Source organism: Danio rerio, chromosome 4 (assembly GCF_052040795.2).
Source record: "Danio rerio strain M-AB ecotype USA chromosome 4, GRCz13ab, whole genome shotgun sequence".
NCBI lineage: Eukaryota > Metazoa > Chordata > Actinopteri > Cypriniformes > Danionidae > Danio > Danio rerio.
In genome coordinates this window covers 39,640,714-39,655,415 of record NC_141024.2, presented here as the reverse complement: position 1 = coordinate 39,655,415, position 14,702 = coordinate 39,640,714, and the positions used below count along the sequence as shown (strand labels likewise).

Below are 14,702 nucleotides of genomic sequence, written 5' to 3'. Positions count from 1 at the left end.
CTAACATTTACAGCTCTATTAGGTTATATAAGATTCGATTTCAAGAACGTTATAATGATTTATAACAGCAAATTCAGTAGATTACTTAATAACATGCCAAAACTTAAAATGCAGAGACGTCCTATAAAGCAATTAAGTTCAAATAACCTTACAGGAGATCAACGTGGAGATTATTATTTAAACACAAAGAGAATTACTTCTAACGATCTCCTGTATACCCCATACTTAAATGGGTTTATTTTATTGTGCAGTTTTATAGTCATTTTCGTATTTATTATTATTATTATTTAATACTTGTGCAATCAGCGCATAACCTAGTCGCGGCGTCGCGGGCTGATTCCGGCTCGCATGCGGCAGCGCCTGCTCGCTCGGCCCCCGCATCTGGCTCAATTGACTCAGGCTGGAATCGGGCAGTAAGTCCAGGCATCCGGAGTAGGTCCAGCAGAGGTAGTCAGTCTGAGGGGTAAGTCTCCGGCAGGCAAGAACTGGCCCCAGTGTATTTTGCTATCTGGGTGGCTAGGCGTGTATTAGCAAACTAATAAAGCCCGAAAAAAGCTCTGACCTTAGCGAATAAACAGTGTTCCACCAGATCATGTATGTCAGAAACTGTAGTTTACTGCTGAACTCATTTTGTCATAGTAAAATATCACAGAAATCGAGTAATAACACTTCAGTCTTCTGCCGAAGCTCAGACGCCGCGCTTTGAGAAACTGTCAATCACAGCTGTCAATCACGATGACACGCCCAGCATTAAATTACTGCTAAAAACAAACTGTTTACAAAAATGAGGATCTGCACCTATTTCAGCACAATAATCAGTGCCTTAATCGACCAGAACCATCTTTCGGGACATTTTATTGCAAGTGTAATTAATTTTTTTATTTGGGCTCAAGTCTCCTTCATTAACACGGAGGAGGCGGGCTTTATGACTTGTACTGCAGCCAGCCCCCAGGGGGCGATCTAACGGCCGAGACCTTCACTCAAACGCAGGCTTGCGGCACACTTGGTCCAAATAGACCAAATCAGAAACTCAGCAGAGAAAAACGGCATCTGTAGAGAAAGAAAACAGATGGAGGAAAAGAAAGAAAGAACAGGAGGATCCCCTCCCCCCATAGAGGGTCTGTTATCCCCAGATCGAGTGCGTCCAGTGGAATCCATGTGTTGGCAGCCCCAACTGATGACAAAACACGAAGCAAGCATCTGGAGGAAGCTCAAACCCTTCATGCGTTGCCACAGTTACTAGCGAGTGGTTTGCAAGCACAGGCACGTCTGCTGCAAGTACAGCGCCGTCAGGAGACAGGGGTTGCTGGCCCATTCCCCATGCTCGGTGGCTGGGCATCACCGCCCTGCAGTACGGCCGATAGAAAACGGCGGCTGCCATTTGCGCCGCCCGGCAACTCATACTTACCTGGCAGGGGAGATACCATGATCAAGAAGGTGGTTCACCCAGGGCGAGGCTTGGCCATTGCACTCCGGCCACGCTGACCCCTGCGAATTCCCCAAATGTGGGAGTCTCGACTGCATAATTTCTGGTAGTGGGGGACTGCGTTCGCGCTCTCCCCTGAGCACAGTGGTTCAAGACAGAGTTCCGGCGGTAGCGTCGGACCCGGCTGGAGCGTCGCTCCCCTCTCTTCCTCGTCCTTTGCCAAGCCTCTTTTGCTCCAGTAGAGCTGCGCGCGCCTGTGGAAGGCCTGCCCACCCGTCGCTAGAAGAGTCTGTTCAGACGCCGAAAACTACTCGAAAGGTCCCCCCTCAAAGCGGTTTGACCAGGTGAAGGAACACGCAAAGAGAGCCCCCGGTGGCTTTTGTCCGCCAAGCGAGTGTGCCCTGTGGAACGTCAGGATTTTATTTGCCGGCCTGCCGCTGTTACTGACGGAACGAATGCAGACCGTGTGAAAGGTCATCATTTTATCTGCCATTAAGTAAGCGAACGCTTCTGCTCGGATCAGAGGTAACTTTGTTTCAAGAGCTGCAATCTTTCGCAGACGTCTGTGGCGTTTCGGGCAGAGGGACGGTTCTAAACCAATCTGAACCAGAGGCAATTTCGCAGCCAGCCGTCGGTGGTGTCCCGTCTCAGGAATGTAAGGTGCCTGCAGCGGGAGGTTGTTCCGTTAGCGCTTCCGCTTTCGTCAGTGAAGTTCTTTTGCGGAACGTTTGTAGATCCCGTCGTGTTCTTCAAGCTATGTCGTTTGAGCACTGTGCTGATAGGCTGACGTAAGAAAACAGGACAGGAAATATACAAGGCGAGAGTGCAAAGCACGGAGCTCTAGGCAAAGGCGGTCCGAACCGCAGCAAAGCCGGAGGTCGACATGTCCAAATAGACCAAATCAGAAACTCAGCAGAGAAAAACGGCATCTGTAGAGAAAGAAAACAGATGGAGGAAAAGAAAGAAAGAACAGGAGGATCCCCTCCCCCCATAGAGGGTCTGTTATCCCCAGATCGAGTGCGTCCAGTGGAATCCATGTGTTGGCAGCCCCAACTGATGACAAAACACGAAGCAAGCATCTGGAGGAAGCTCAAACCCTTCATGCGTTGCCACAGTTACTAGCGAGTGGTTTGCAAGCACAGGCACGTCTGCTGCAAGTACAGCGCCGTCAGGAGACAGGGGTTGCTGGCCCATTCCCCATGCTCGGTGGCTGGGCATCACCGCCCTGCAGTACGGCCGATAGAAAACGGCGGCTGCCATTTGCGCCGCCCGGCAACTCATACTTACCTGGCAGGGGAGATACCATGATCAAGAAGGTGGTTCACCCAGGGCGAGGCTTGGCCATTGCACTCCGGCCACGCTGACCCCTGCGAATTCCCCAAATGTGGGAATCTCGACTGCATAATTTCTGGTAGTGGGGGACTGCGTTCGCGCTCTCCCCTGAGCACAGTGGTTCAAGACAGAGTTCCGGCGGTAGCGTCGGACCCGGCTGGAGCGTCGCTCCCCTCTCTTCCTCGTCCTTTGCCAAGCCTCTTTTGCTCCAGTAGAGCTGCGCGCGCCTGTGGAAGGCCTGCCCACCCGTCGCTAGAAGAGTCTGTTCAGACGCCGAAAACTACTCGAAAGGTCCCCCCTCAAAGCGGTTTGACCAGGTGAAGGAACACGCAAAGAGAGCCCCCGGTGGCTTTTGTCCGCCAAGCGAGTGTGCCCTGTGGAACGTCAGGATTTTATTTGCCGGCCTGCCGCTGTTACTGACGGAACGAATGCAGACCGTGTGAAAGGTCATCATTTTATCTGCCATTAAGTAAGCGAACGCTTCTGCTCGGATCAGAGGTAACTTTGTTTCAAGAGCTGCAATCTTTCGCAGACGTCTGTGGCGTTTCGGGCAGAGGGACGGTTCTAAACCAATCTGAACCAGAGGCAATTTCGCAGCCAGCCGTCGGTGGTGTCCCGTCTCAGGAATGTAAGGTGCCTGCAGCGGGAGGTTGTTCCGTTAGCGCTTCCGCTTTCGTCAGTGAAGTTCTTTTGCGGAACGTTTGTAGATCCCGTCGTGTTCTTCAAGCTATGTCGTTTGAGCACTGTGCTGATAGGCTGACGTAAGAAAGCAGGACAGGAAATATACAAGGCGAGAGTGCAAAGCACGGAGCTCTAGGCAAAGGCGGTCCGAACCGCAGCAAAGCCGGAGGTCGACATGTCCAAATAGACCAAATCAGAAACTCAGCAGAGAAAAACGGCATCTGTAGAGAAAGAAAACAGATGGAGGAAAAGAAAGAAAGAACAGGAGGATCCCCTCCCCCCATAGAGGGTCTGTTATCCCCAGATCGAGTGCGTCCAGTGGAATCCATGTGTTGGCAGCCCCAACTGATGACAAAACACGAAGCAAGCATCTGGAGGAAGCTCAAACCCTTCATGCGTTGCCACAGTTACTAGCGAGTGGTTTGCAAGCACAGGCACGTCTGCTGCAAGTACAGCGCCGTCAGGAGACAGGGGTTGCTGGCCCATTCCCCATGCTCGGTGGCTGGGCATCACCGCCCTGCAGTACGGCCGATAGAAAACGGCGGCTGCCATTTGCGCCGCCCGGCAACTCATACTTACCTGGCAGGGGAGATACCATGATCAAGAAGGTGGTTCACCCAGGGCGAGGCTTGGCCATTGCACTCCGGCCACGCTGACCCCTGCGAATTCCCCAAATGTGGGAGTCTCGACTGCATAATTTCTGGTAGTGGGGGACTGCGTTCGCGCTCTCCCCTGAGCACAGTGGTTCAAGACAGAGTTCCGGCGGTAGCGTCGGACCCGGCTGGAGCGTCGCTCCCCTCTCTTCCTCGTCCTTTGCCAAGCCTCTTTTGCTCCAGTAGAGCTGCGCGCGCCTGTGGAAGGCCTGCCCACCCGTCGCTAGAAGAGTCTGTTCAGACGCCGAAAACTACTCGAAAGGTCCCCCCTCAAAGCGGTTTGACCAGGTGAAGGAACACGCAAAGAGAGCCCCCGGTGGCTTTTGTCCGCCAAGCGAGTGTGCCCTGTGGAACGTCAGGATTTTATTTGCCGGCCTGCCGCTGTTACTGACGGAACGAATGCAGACCGTGTGAAAGGTCATCATTTTATCTGCCATTAAGTAAGCGAACGCTTCTGCTCGGATCAGAGGTAACTTTGTTTCAAGAGCTGCAATCTTTCGCAGACGTCTGTGGCGTTTCGGGCAGAGGGACGGTTCTAAACCAATCTGAACCAGAGGCAATTTCGCAGCCAGCCGTCGGTGGTGTCCCGTCTCAGGAATGTAAGGTGCCTGCAGCGGGAGGTTGTTCCGTTAGCGCTTCCGCTTTCGTCAGTGAAGTTCTTTTGCGGAACGTTTGTAGATCCCGTCGTGTTCTTCAAGCTATGTCGTTTGAGCACTGTGCTGATAGGCTGACGTAAGAAAACAGGACAGGAAATATACAAGGCGAGAGTGCAAAGCACGGAGCTCTAGGCAAAGGCGGTCCGAACCGCAGCAAAGCCGGAGGTCGACATGTCCAAATAGACCAAATCAGAAACTCAGCAGAGAAAAACGGCATCTGTAGAGAAAGAAAACAGATGGAGGAAAAGAAAGAAAGAACAGGAGGATCCCCTCCCCCCATAGAGGGTCTGTTATCCCCAGATCGAGTGCGTCCAGTGGAATCCATGTGTTGGCAGCCCCAACTGATGACAAAACACGAAGCAAGCATCTGGAGGAAGCTCAAACCCTTCATGCGTTGCCACAGTTACTAGCGAGTGGTTTGCAAGCACAGGCACGTCTGCTGCAAGTACAGCGCCGTCAGGAGACAGGGGTTGCTGGCCCATTCCCCATGCTCGGTGGCTGGGCATCACCGCCCTGCAGTACGGCCGATAGAAAACGGCGGCTGCCATTTGCGCCGCCCGGCAACTCATACTTACCTGGCAGGGGAGATACCATGATCAAGAAGGTGGTTCACCCAGGGCGAGGCTTGGCCATTGCACTCCGGCCACGCTGACCCCTGCGAATTCCCCAAATGTGGGAGTCTCGACTGCATAATTTCTGGTAGTGGGGGACTGCGTTCGCGCTCTCCCCTGAGCACAGTGGTTCAAGACAGAGTTCCGGCGGTAGCGTCGGACCCGGCTGGAGCGTCGCTCCCCTCTCTTCCTCGTCCTTTGCCAAGCCTCTTTTGCTCCAGTAGAGCTGCGCGCGCCTGTGGAAGGCCTGCCCACCCGTCGCTAGAAGAGTCTGTTCAGACGCCGAAAACTACTCGAAAGGTCCCCCCTCAAAGCGGTTTGACCAGGTGAAGGAACACGCAAAGAGAGCCCCCGGTGGCTTTTGTCCTTTTTGTGCCCTGTGGAACGTCAGGATTTTATTTGCCGGCCTGCCGCTGTTACTGACGGAACGAATGCAGACCGTGTGAAAGGTCATCATTTTATCTGCCATTAAGTAAGCGAACGCTTCTGCTCGGATCAGAGGTAACTTTGTTTCAAGAGCTGCAATCTTTCGCAGACGTCTGTGGCGTTTCGGGCAGAGGGACGGTTCTAAACCAATCTGAACCAGAGGCAATTTCGCAGCCAGCCGTCGGTGGTGTCCCGTCTCAGGAATGTAAGGTGCCTGCAGCGGGAGGTTGTTCCGTTAGCGCTTCCGCTTTCGTCAGTGAAGTTCTTTTGCGGAACGTTTGTAGATCCCGTCGTGTTCTTCAAGCTATGTCGTTTGAGCACTGTGCTGATAGGCTGACGTAAGAAAACAGGACAGGAAATATACAAGGCGAGAGTGCAAAGCACGGAGCTCTAGGCAAAGGCGGTCCGAACCGCAGCAAAGCCGGAGGTCGACATGTCCAAATAGACCAAATCAGAAACTCAGCAGAGAAAAACGGCATCTGTAGAGAAAGAAAACAGATGGAGGAAAAGAAAGAAAGAACAGGAGGATCCCCTCCCCCCATAGAGGGTCTGTTATCCCCAGATCGAGTGCGTCCAGTGGAATCCATGTGTTGGCAGCCCCAACTGATGACAAAACACGAAGCAAGCATCTGGAGGAAGCTCAAACCCTTCATGCGTTGCCACAGTTACTAGCGAGTGGTTTGCAAGCACAGGCACGTCTGCTGCAAGTACAGCGCCGTCAGGAGACAGGGGTTGCTGGCCCATTCCCCATGCTCGGTGGCTGGGCATCACCGCCCTGCAGTACGGCCGATAGAAAACGGCGGCTGCCATTTGCGCCGCCCGGCAACTCATACTTACCTGGCAGGGGAGATACCATGATCAAGAAGGTGGTTCACCCAGGGCGAGGCTTGGCCATTGCACTCCGGCCACGCTGACCCCTGCGAATTCCCCAAGTGTGGGAGTCTCGACTGCATAATTTCTGGTAGTGGGGGACTGCGTTCGCGCTCTCCCCTGAGCACAGTGGTTCAAGACAGAGTTCCGGCGGTAGCGTCGGACCCGGCTGGAGCGTCGCTCCCCTCTCTTCCTCGTCCTTTGCCAAGCCTCTTTTGCTCCAGTAGAGCTGCGCGCGCCTGTGGAAGGCCTGCCCACCCGTCGCTAGAAGAGTCTGTTCAGACGCCGAAAACTACTCGAAAGGTCCCCCCTCAAAGCGGTTTGACCAGGTGAAGGAACACGCAAAGAGAGCCCCCGGTGGCTTTTGTCCGCCAAGCGAGTGTGCCCTGTGGAACGTCAGGATTTTATTTGCCGGCCTGCCGCTGTTACTGACGGAACGAATGCAGACCGTGTGAAAGGTCATCATTTTATCTGCCATTAAGTAAGCGAACGCTTCTGCTCGGATCAGAGGTAACTTTGTTTCAAGAGCTGCAATCTTTCGCAGACGTCTGTGGCGTTTCGGGCAGAGGGACGGTTCTAAACCAATCTGAACCAGAGGCAATTTCGCAGCCAGCCGTCGGTGGTGTCCCGTCTCAGGAATGTAAGGTGCCTGCAGCGGGAGGTTGTTCCGTTAGCGCTTCCGCTTTCGTCAGTGAAGTTCTTTTGCGGAACGTTTGTAGATCCCGTCGTGTTCTTCAAGCTATGTCGTTTGAGCACTGTGCTGATAGGCTGACGTAAGAAAACAGGACAGGAAATATACAAGGCGAGAGTGCAAAGCACGGAGCTCTAGGCAAAGGCGGTCCGAACCGCAGCAAAGCCGGAGGTCGACATGTCCAAATAGACCAAATCAGAAACTCAGCAGAGAAAAACGGCATCTGTAGAGAAAGAAAACAGATGGAGGAAAAGAAAGAAAGAACAGGAGGATCCCCTCCCCCCATAGAGGGTCTGTTATCCCCAGATCGAGTGCGTCCAGTGGAATCCATGTGTTGGCAGCCCCAACTGATGACAAAACACGAAGCAAGCATCTGGAGGAAGCTCAAACCCTTCATGCGTTGCCACAGTTACTAGCGAGTGGTTTGCAAGCACAGGCACGTCTGCTGCAAGTACAGCGCCGTCAGGAGACAGGGGTTGCTGGCCCATTCCCCATGCTCGGTGGCTGGGCATCACCGCCCTGCAGTACGGCCGATAGAAAACGGCGGCTGCCATTTGCGCCGCCCGGCAACTCATACTTACCTGGCAGGGGAGATACCATGATCAAGAAGGTGGTTCACCCAGGGCGAGGCTTGGCCATTGCACTCCGGCCACGCTGACCCCTGCGAATTCCCCAAATGTGGGAGTCTCGACTGCATAATTTCTGGTAGTGGGGGACTGCGTTCGCGCTCTCCCCTGAGCACAGTGGTTCAAGACAGAGTTCCGGCGGTAGCGTCGGACCCGGCTGGAGCGTCGCTCCCCTCTCTTCCTCGTCCTTTGCCAAGCCTCTTTTGCTCCAGTAGAGCTGCGCGCGCCTGTGGAAGGCCTGCCCACCCGTCGCTAGAAGAGTCTGTTCAGACGCCGAAAACTACTCGAAAGGTCCCCCCTCAAAGCGGTTTGACCAGGTGAAGGAACACGCAAAGAGAGCCCCCGGTGGCTTTTGTCCGCCAAGCGAGTGTGCCCTGTGGAACGTCAGGATTTTATTTGCCGGCCTGCCGCTGTTACTGACGGAACGAATGCAGACCGTGTGAAAGGTCATCATTTTATCTGCCATTAAGTAAGCGAACGCTTCTGCTCGGATCAGAGGTAACTTTGTTTCAAGAGCTGCAATCTTTCGCAGACGTCTGTGGCGTTTCGGGCAGAGGGACGGTTCTAAACCAATCTGAACCAGAGGCAATTTCGCAGCCAGCCGTCGGTGGTGTCCCGTCTCAGGAATGTAAGGTGCCTGCAGCGGGAGGTTGTTCCGTTAGCGCTTCCGCTTTCGTCAGTGAAGTTCTTTTGCGGAACGTTTGTAGATCCCGTCGTGTTCTTCAAGCTATGTCGTTTGAGCACTGTGCTGATAGGCTGACGTAAGAAAACAGGACAGGAAATATACAAGGCGAGAGTGCAAAGCACGGAGCTCTAGGCAAAGGCGGTCCGAACCGCAGCAAAGCCGGAGGTCGACATGTCCAAATAGACCAAATCAGAAACTCAGCAGAGAAAAACGGCATCTGTAGAGAAAGAAAACAGATGGAGGAAAAGAAAGAAAGAACAGGAGGATCCCCTCCCCCCATAGAGGGTCTGTTATCCCCAGATCGAGTGCGTCCAGTGGAATCCATGTGTTGGCAGCCCCAACTGATGACAAAACACGAAGCAAGCATCTGGAGGAAGCTCAAACCCTTCATGCGTTGCCACAGTTACTAGCGAGTGGTTTGCAAGCACAGGCACGTCTGCTGCAAGTACAGCGCCGTCAGGAGACAGGGGTTGCTGGCCCATTCCCCATGCTCGGTGGCTGGGCATCACCGCCCTGCAGTACGGCCGATAGAAAACGGCGGCTGCCATTTGCGCCGCCCGGCAACTCATACTTACCTGGCAGGGGAGATACCATGATCAAGAAGGTGGTTCACCCAGGGCGAGGCTTGGCCATTGCACTCCGGCCACGCTGACCCCTGCGAATTCCCCAAATGTGGGAGTCTCGACTGCATAATTTCTGGTAGTGGGGGACTGCGTTCGCGCTCTCCCCTGAGCACAGTGGTTCAAGACAGAGTTCCGGCGGTAGCGTCGGACCCGGCTGGAGCGTCGCTCCCCTCTCTTCCTCGTCCTTTGCCAAGCCTCTTTTGCTCCAGTAGAGCTGCGCGCGCCTGTGGAAGGCCTGCCCACCCGTCGCTAGAAGAGTCTGTTCAGACGCCGAAAACTACTCGAAAGGTCCCCCCTCAAAGCGGTTTGACCAGGTGAAGGAACACGCAAAGAGAGCCCCCGGTGGCTTTTGTCCGCCAAGCGAGTGTGCCCTGTGGAACGTCAGGATTTTATTTGCCGGCCTGCCGCTGTTACTGACGGAACGAATGCAGACCGTGTGAAAGGTCATCATTTTATCTGCCATTAAGTAAGCGAACGCTTCTGCTCGGATCAGAGGTAACTTTGTTTCAAGAGCTGCAATCTTTCGCAGACGTCTGTGGCGTTTCGGGCAGAGGGACGGTTCTAAACCAATCTGAACCAGAGGCAATTTCGCAGCCAGCCGTCGGTGGTGTCCCGTCTCAGGAATGTAAGGTGCCTGCAGCGGGAGGTTGTTCCGTTAGCGCTTCCGCTTTCGTCAGTGAAGTTCTTTTGCGGAACGTTTGTAGATCCCGTCGTGTTCTTCAAGCTATGTCGTTTGAGCACTGTGCTGATAGGCTGACGTAAGAAAACAGGACAGGAAATATACAAGGCGAGAGTGCAAAGCACGGAGCTCTAGGCAAAGGCGGTCCGAACCGCAGCAAAGCCGGAGGTCGACATGTCCAAATAGACCAAATCAGAAACTCAGCAGAGAAAAACGGCATCTGTAGAGAAAGAAAACAGATGGAGGAAAAGAAAGAAAGAACAGGAGGATCCCCTCCCCCCATAGAGGGTCTGTTATCCCCAGATCGAGTGCGTCCAGTGGAATCCATGTGTTGGCAGCCCCAACTGATGACAAAACACGAAGCAAGCATCTGGAGGAAGCTCAAACCCTTCATGCGTTGCCACAGTTACTAGCGAGTGGTTTGCAAGCACAGGCACGTCTGCTGCAAGTACAGCGCCGTCAGGAGACAGGGGTTGCTGGCCCATTCCCCATGCTCGGTGGCTGGGCATCACCGCCCTGCAGTACGGCCGATAGAAAACGGCGGCTGCCATTTGCGCCGCCCGGCAACTCATACTTACCTGGCAGGGGAGATACCATGATCAAGAAGGTGGTTCACCCAGGGCGAGGCTTGGCCATTGCACTCCGGCCACGCTGACCCCTGCGAATTCCCCAAATGTGGGAGTCTCGACTGCATAATTTCTGGTAGTGGGGGACTGCGTTCGCGCTCTCCCCTGAGCACAGTGGTTCAAGACAGAGTTCAGGCGGTAGCGTCGGACCCGGCTGGAGCGTCGCTCCCCTCTCTTCCTCGTCCTTTGCCAAGCCTCTTTTGCTCCAGTAGAGCTGCGCGCGCCTGTGGAAGGCCTGCCCACCCGTCGCTAGAAGAGTCTGTTCAGACGCCGAAAACTACTCGAAAGGTCCCCCCTCAAAGCGGTTTGACCAGGTGAAGGAACACGCAAAGAGAGCCCCCGGTGGCTTTTGTCCGCCAAGCGAGTGTGCCCTGTGGAACGTCAGGATTTTATTTGCCGGCCTGCCGCTGTCACTGACGGAACGAATGCAGACCGTGTGAAAGGTCATCATTTTATCTGCCATTAAGTAAGCGAACGCTTCTGCTCGGATCAGAGGTAACTTTGTTTCAAGAGCTGCAATCTTTCGCAGACGTCTGTGGCGTTTCGGGCAGAGGGACGGTTCTAAACCAATCTGAACCAGAGGCAATTTCGCAGCCAGCCGTCGGTGGTGTCCCGTCTCAGGAATGTAAGGTGCCTGCAGCGGGAGGTTGTTCCGTTAGCGCTTCCGCTTTCGTCAGTGAAGTTCTTTTGCGGAACGTTTGTAGATCCCGTCGTGTTCTTCAAGCTATGTCGTTTGAGCACTGTGCTGATAGGCTGACGTAAGAAAACAGGACAGGAAATATACAAGGCGAGAGTGCAAAGCACGGAGCTCTAGGCAAAGGCGGTCCGAACCGCAGCAAAGCCGGAGGTCGACATGTCCAAATCAATGACTGTAAAAAATATGGACGACGCGACAGCCCCTTTTGCCATTGAACGCCTTGAGGGCAAAACGCCTGCTTGACGGGCACAAACTGTCGCAAAAGACTGCTGAAATTGGAGCCAGACATGCGCAGAAGGATTGTCTGATGGAGCCAGAGGAGGAGCCGCGATAATGAGCGGAGTCGAGCTTCCAACCAAACGCTTTATGTAAAATCAACCACGCCCCCCGAACTTCTCACTCGACTGCCGGTGTCTGCACTATAACAAACGCTCACTGATGTAAATAGAAGCACTTACATTAAAAAAACACAATAATATACGGTTTAAAAACGGTGTGATGTAAGCTGTTAAACTTTAATAAAAGCAATACATGGTGGACTGCAGAATTAAACGATCTTTTATACACTCTAGCCTGAATATGAGCACAAATAATATATTCTCTTATTGTTATATTTGTTGTTGGTATTTGTTATCTTCATAGGGGTAGAAATAACACTTGTAAAATATGAACAATAACATATAAACAACACATACATTTTTAGAAAGGTTTTTATTTTTAATTAGCCATCAACAGAACCCAAAATATAGCCTACACACCATAACGATTTACCATGCGGGAACAATCGTGCGTTTAGAAGATAAATACAGCAAGATTACTAAATATCAACAGGATATTTACACATCCCAACCCTGCAATTTGTAAATTTGTGCAAAAAAACTTTGCACTATTAATACAACGTCTATCTGCTGTAACATCACTAGTATATTGTTTATTCATTTTCGCTTGAATTGTTTATTTATTAAATTTTTTTGCCTCCGTTTTCATTTGGTTTATTCGATGCCTTCATTATATCTGGCAACGAGGAATTTACATTCTTTTTAATGTTAGCTGGAGTGTTCAAATAAAACGCCAACAGTAAATGATGTAAATAAATAATATCTAACATTTACAGCTCTATTAGGTTATATAAGATTCGATTTCAAGAACGTTATAATGATTTATAACAGCAAATTCAGTAGATTACTTAATAACATGCCAAAACTTAAAATGCAGAGACGTCCTATAAAGCAATTAAGTTCAAATAACCTTACAGGAGATCAACGTGGAGATTATTATTTAAACACAAAGAGAATTACTTCTAACGATCTCCTGTATACCCCATACTTAAATGGGTTTATTTTATTGTGCAGTTTTATAGTCATTTTCGTATTTATTATTATTATTATTTAATACTTGTGCAATCAGCGCATAACCTAGTCGCGGCGTCGCGGGCTGATTCCGGCTCGCATGCGGCAGCGCCTGCTCGCTCGGCCCCCGCATCTGGCTCAATTGACTCAGGCTGGAATCGGGCAGTAAGTCCAGGCATCCGGAGTAGGTCCAGCAGAGGTAGTCAGTCTGAGGGGTAAGTCTCCGGCAGGCAAGAACTGGCCCCAGTGTATTTTGCTATCTGGGTGGCTAGGCGTGTATTAGCAAACTAATAAAGCCCGAAAAAAGCTCTGACCTTAGCGAATAAACAGTGTTCCACCAGATCATGTATGTCAGAAACTGTAGTTTACTGCTGAACTCATTTTGTCATAGTAAAATATCACAGAAATCGAGTAATAACACTTCAGTCTTCTGCCGAAGCTCAGACGCCGCGCTTTGAGAAACTGTCAATCACAGCTGTCAATCACGATGACACGCCCAGCATTAAATTACTGCTAAAAACAAACTGTTTACAAAAATGAGGATCTGCACCTATTTCAGCACAATAATCAGTGCCTTAATCGACCAGAACCATCTTTCGGGACATTTTATTGCAAGTGTAATTAATTTTTTTATTTGGGCTCAAGTCTCCTTCATTAACACGGAGGAGGCGGGCTTTATGACTTGTACTGCAGCCAGCCCCCAGGGGGCGATCTAACGGCCGAGACCTTCACTCAAACGCAGGCTTGCGGCACACTTGGTCCAAATAGACCAAATCAGAAACTCAGCAGAGAAAAACGGCATCTGTAGAGAAAGAAAACAGATGGAGGAAAAGAAAGAAAGAACAGGAGGATCCCCTCCCCCCATAGAGGGTCTGTTATCCCCAGATCGAGTGCGTCCAGTGGAATCCATGTGTTGGCAGCCCCAACTGATGACAAAACACGAAGCAAGCATCTGGAGGAAGCTCAAACCCTTCATGCGTTGCCACAGTTACTAGCGAGTGGTTTGCAAGCACAGGCACGTCTGCTGCAAGTACAGCGCCGTCAGGAGACAGGGGTTGCTGGCCCATTCCCCATGCTCGGTGGCTGGGCATCACCGCCCTGCAGTACGGCCGATAGAAAACGGCGGCTGCCATTTGCGCCGCCCGGCAACTCATACTTACCTGGCAGGGGAGATACCATGATCAAGAAGGTGGTTCACCCAGGGCGAGGCTTGGCCATTGCACTCCGGCCACGCTGACCCCTGCGAATTCCCCAAATGTGGGAGTCTCGACTGCATAATTTCTGGTAGTGGGGGACTGCGTTCGCGCTCTCCCCTGAGCACAGTGGTTCAAGACAGAGTTCCGGCGGTAGCGTCGGACCCGGCTGGAGCGTCGCTCCCCTCTCTTCCTCGTCCTTTGCCAAGCCTCTTTTGCTCCAGTAGAGCTGCGCGCGCCTGTGGAAGGCCTGCCCACCCGTCGCTAGAAGAGTCTGTTCAGACGCCGAAAACTACTCGAAAGGTCCCCCCTCAAAGCGGTTTGACCAGGTGAAGGAACACGCAAAGAGAGCCCCCGGTGGCTTTTGTCCGCCAAGCGAGTGTGCCCTGTGGAACGTCAGGATTTTATTTGCCGGCCTGCCGCTGTTACTGACGGAACGAATGCAGACCGTGTGAAAGGTCATCATTTTATCTGCCATTAAGTAAGCGAACGCTTCTGCTCGGATCAGAGGTAACTTTGTTTCAAGAGCTGCAATCTTTCGCAGACGTCTGTGGCGTTTCGGGCAGAGGGACGGTTCTAAACCAATCTGAACCAGAGGCAATTTCGCAGCCAGCCGTCGGTGGTGTCCCGTCTCAGGAATGTAAGGTGCCTGCAGCGGGAGGTTGTTCCGTTAGCGCTTCCGCTTTCGTCAGTGAAGTTCTTTTGCGGAACGTTTGTAGATCCCGTCGTGTTCTTCAAGCTATGTCGTTTGAGCACTGTGCTGATAGGCTGACGTAAGAAAACAGGACAGGAAATATACAAGGCGAGAGTGCAAAGCACGGAGCTCTAGGCAAAGGCGGTCCGAACCGCAGCAAAGCCGGAGGTCGACATGTCCAAAT

General features: G+C 52.2%; 9 non-coding genes across 9 annotated transcripts; all 9 read left to right on the top strand.

The window, feature by feature from the left end:
* Positions 1 to 1,400: 1,400 nt before the first annotated feature.
* LOC148680497 (U1 spliceosomal RNA) lies at positions 1,401 to 1,564 on the top strand. Its single transcript, XR_015943463.1, has one exon. It is a non-coding gene; the product is annotated as a U1 spliceosomal RNA (small nuclear RNA).
* Positions 1,565 to 2,705: 1,141 nt separating this feature from the next.
* On the top strand, positions 2,706 to 2,869 carry LOC148680496 (U1 spliceosomal RNA). Its single transcript, XR_015943491.1, has one exon. It is a non-coding gene; the product is annotated as a U1 spliceosomal RNA (small nuclear RNA).
* Positions 2,870 to 4,010: 1,141 nt separating this feature from the next.
* Positions 4,011 to 4,174, top strand: LOC148680495 (U1 spliceosomal RNA). Its single transcript, XR_015943452.1, has one exon. It is a non-coding gene; the product is annotated as a U1 spliceosomal RNA (small nuclear RNA).
* A 1,141-nt stretch (positions 4,175 to 5,315) lies between these two features.
* LOC148680494 (U1 spliceosomal RNA) lies at positions 5,316 to 5,479 on the top strand. Its single transcript, XR_015943441.1, has one exon. It is a non-coding gene; the product is annotated as a U1 spliceosomal RNA (small nuclear RNA).
* Positions 5,480 to 6,614: 1,135 nt separating this feature from the next.
* Positions 6,615 to 6,778, top strand: LOC148680493 (U1 spliceosomal RNA). The gene has a single exon (XR_015943895.1). It is a non-coding gene; the product is annotated as a U1 spliceosomal RNA (small nuclear RNA).
* A 1,141-nt stretch (positions 6,779 to 7,919) lies between these two features.
* LOC148680492 (U1 spliceosomal RNA) lies at positions 7,920 to 8,083 on the top strand. Its single transcript, XR_015943435.1, has one exon. It is a non-coding gene; the product is annotated as a U1 spliceosomal RNA (small nuclear RNA).
* A 1,141-nt stretch (positions 8,084 to 9,224) lies between these two features.
* LOC148680491 (U1 spliceosomal RNA) lies at positions 9,225 to 9,388 on the top strand. Its single transcript, XR_015943426.1, has one exon. It is a non-coding gene; the product is annotated as a U1 spliceosomal RNA (small nuclear RNA).
* Positions 9,389 to 10,529: 1,141 nt separating this feature from the next.
* On the top strand, positions 10,530 to 10,693 carry LOC148680490 (U1 spliceosomal RNA). The gene has a single exon (XR_015943420.1). It is a non-coding gene; the product is annotated as a U1 spliceosomal RNA (small nuclear RNA).
* Positions 10,694 to 13,783: 3,090 nt separating this feature from the next.
* Positions 13,784 to 13,947, top strand: LOC148680489 (U1 spliceosomal RNA). The gene has a single exon (XR_015943414.1). It is a non-coding gene; the product is annotated as a U1 spliceosomal RNA (small nuclear RNA).
* Positions 13,948 to 14,702: the final 755 nt, after the last annotated feature.